A 3877-nucleotide genomic window follows, 5' to 3' on the forward strand; every position below is an offset into this window, starting at 1 on the left:
TGCGTCCAAAATGATTTATGAGCCTATGGTACGTCTAGCACAAACCATGCACCTATCTTGCATCGACACTAACACTGTCTCAAAATAGAAAGAAGTGAGACTCCACATGACCCACGTCACCTAGGAGTTCCATCTGGTGCGTCCAAAATGATTTATGAGCCTATGGTACGTTCGACGCAAACCGTGCACCTATCTTGCATCAAGATTAGCACTATCTCCAAACGCAGCGAGCTTTCACTTGAGCCTTGTCACCTAGGGTACGATCTAGTGCGTCCAAAATGATTTTTGAGCCTATGGTACGTCTAGCACAAACCATGCACCAATCTTGCACCGACACTAACACTGTCTCCAAACGGAAAGAAGCGACATTCCACATGACCCAAGTCACCTAGGAGTTCCATCGGGTGTGTGCAAAATGATTTCTGAGCCTATGGTACGTTCGATACAAACCATGCAACTATCATGCGTCAAGATTAGCAGTATCTCCAAATGGTGCGAGCCTTCACTTGAGCCTCGTCACCTAGGAGTACCATCGGGTGCGTCCAAAGTGATTTCTGAGCCGATGGTACGTTTGGTGCAAAATGTGCACCTATCTTGCACCGACACTTACACAGTCTCCAAATAGAAAGAAGTGAGATTCCACATGACCCATGTCACCAAGGAGTTCCACTACGTGCGTCCAAACGATTTCCAAGCTTATGGCACGTTCGACGCAAACCGTGTAGCTATCTTGCGTCAAGATTAGCACTATCTCCAAATGGAGCTAGATTCCACATGACCAACGTCACCTAGGAGTTCCATCGCTTGCGTCTAAAATGATTTTTGAGCCTATGATACATTCAACGCAAACTGTGCACCTATCTTGCGACAACCTTAGCACTATCTCCAAACGGACCGAAACGAGCTTCCACTTGAGCCTCATCACCTAGTGGAGCCATCGAGTGCGTCCAAAATGATTTATGAGCCTATGGTACGTCTAGCACAAACCATGCACCTATCTTGCATCGACACTAACACTGTCTCAAAATAGAAAGAAGTGAGACTCCACATGACCCACGTCACCTAGGAGTTCCATCTGGTGCGTCCAAAATGATTTATGAGCTTATGGTACGTTCGACGCAAACCGTACACCTATCTTGCGTCAAGATTAGCACTATCTCCAAACGCAGCGAGCTTTCACTTGAGCCTCGTCACCTAGGGTACGATCTAGTGAATCCAAAATGATTTTTGAGCCTATGGTACGTCTAGCACAAACCATGCACCAATCTTGCACCGACACTAACACTGTCTCCAAACGGAAAGAAGCGACATTCCACATGACCCAAGTCACCTAGGAGTTCCATCGGGTGTGTGCAAAATGATTTCTGAGCCTATGGTACGTTCGATACAAACCATGCAACTATCTTGCATCAAGATTTGCACTATCTCCAAATGGTGCGAGCCTTCACTTGAGCCTCGTCACCTAGGAGTACCATCGGGTGCGTCCAAAGTGATTTCTGAGCCGATGGTACATTTGGTGCAAAATGTGCACCTATCTTGCACCGACACTTACATAGTCTCCAAATAGAAAGAAGTGAGATTCCACATGACCCATGTCACCTAGGAGTTCCACTACGTGCGTCCAAACGATTTCCGAGCCTATGGCACGTTCGACGCAAATCGTGTAGCTATCTTGCGTCAAGATTAGCACTATGTCCATATGGAGCGAGATTCCACATGACCAACGTCACCTAGGAGTTCCATCGGGTGTGTCCAAAATGATTTTCGAGCCTATGATACGTTCGACGCAAACTATGCACCTATCTTGCGACAACATTAGCGCTATCTCCAAATGGACCGAAACGAGCTTCTAGTTGAGCCTTGTCACCAAGTGGTACCATCGAGTGCGTCCAAAATGATTTCTGAGCCTATGGAACGTCTAGTGCAAACCATGCACCTATCTTGCATCGACACTAACACTGTCTTAAAATGGAAAGAAGTGAGACTCCACATGACCCACGTCACCTAGGAGTTCCATCGGGTGTGTCCAAAATGATTTCCGAGCCTATGGTACGTTCGACACAAATCATGCAACTATCCTACATCATGATTAGCACTATCTCCAAATGGGGCGAGCTTTCACTTGAGCCTCGTCACCTAGGAGTGCCATCGGGTGCATCTAAAGCGATTTTTGAGCCGATGGTATGTTTGGCGTAAAATGTGCACCTATCTTGCACCGACACTTACACATTCTCCAAACGGAAAGAAGTGAGATTACACAGGACCCATGTCACCTACCAGTTCCATTGGGTGCGTCCATATGATTTCTGAGCCTATGGCACGTTCAACGCAAATTGGGCAGCTATCTTGTGTCAAGATTAGTACTATCTCCAAATGGAGCAAGATTCCACAAGACCAACGTCACCTAGGAGTTCCATCGGGTGCGTCCAAAACGATTTTCGAGCCTATGATATGTTCGACGCAAAGTGTGCACCTATCTTGCAACAACATTAGCACTATCTCCAAACAGACCGAAATGAGCTTCCACTTGAGCCTCATCACCTAGTGGTACCATCGAGTGCGTCCAAAACTATTTATGAGCCTATGGTATGTCTAGCGCAAACCATGCACGTATCTTGCACCGACACTAACACTGTCTTAAAACGGAAAGAAGTGAGACTCCACATGACCCACGTCACCTAGCAGTTCCATTTGGTGCATCCAAAATGATTCATGAGCCTATGGTACGTTCGATGCAAACCGTGCACCTATCTTTCATCAAGATTAGCACTATCTCTAAACAGAGCGAGCTTTCACTTGAGCCTCGTCACCTAGGGTACGATCGGGTGCGTCTAAAACAATTTCTGAGCCTATGGGACGTCTAGCACAAACCATGCACCAATCTTGCACCGACACTAATACTGTCTCCAAATGGAAAGAAGCGACATTCCACATGACCCAAGTCACCTTGGAGTTCCATCGGGTGTGTCCAAAATGATTTCCAAGCCTATGGTACGTTGAACACAAACCGTGCAACTATCTTGCGTCAATATTAGCACTATCTCCAAATGGTGCGAGCCTTCACTTGACCCTCATCACCTAGGAGTGCCATTGGGTGTGTCCAAAGCGATTTCTGAGCCGATGGTACGTTTGGTGCAAAATGTGCACCTATCTTGCACCAACACTTACACTGTCTCCAAACGGAAAGAAGTGAGATTCCACATGACCCATGTCACCTAGGAGTTGCACTGGGTGCGTCCAAACGATTTCTGAGCCTATGGCACGTTCGATGCAAACCGTGCAGCTATCTTGCGTCAAGATTAGCACTATCTCCAAATGGAGCTAGATTCCACATGACCAACGTCACCTAGGAGTTCCATCAGGTGCGTCCAAAATGATTTTTGAGCTTATGATACGTTTGACGCAAACTGTGCACCTATCTTGCGACTACATTAGCACTATCTCCAAACAGACCAAAATGAGCTTCCACTTGAGCGTCATCACCTAGTGGTACCATCGAGTGCGTCCAAAACGAACACTATCTCAAAACAAGAAGAAGTGAGACTCCACATAACCCACGTCATCTAGGAGTTCCATCTAGTGCATCCAAAATGATTTATGAGCCTATGGTTCGTTCGACACAAACCGTGCACCTATCTTACATCAATATTAGCACTATCTCCAAACGGAGCGAGCTTTCACTTGAGCCTCATCACCTAGGGTACAATCTGGTGCATCCAAAACAATTTCTGAGCCTATGGTACGTCTAGCGCAAACCATTCACCAATCTTGCACCAACACTGACACTGTCTCCAAACGGAAAGAAGCGAGATTCCACATGACCCAAGTCACCTAGGAGTTCCATCGGGTGTGTCCAAACTGATTTCCAATCCTATGG

The sequence above is a fragment of the Miscanthus floridulus genome, chromosome 19, assembly GCF_019320115.1.
Source record: "Miscanthus floridulus cultivar M001 chromosome 19, ASM1932011v1, whole genome shotgun sequence".
Taxonomy (NCBI): Eukaryota; Viridiplantae; Streptophyta; class Magnoliopsida; order Poales; family Poaceae; genus Miscanthus; species Miscanthus floridulus.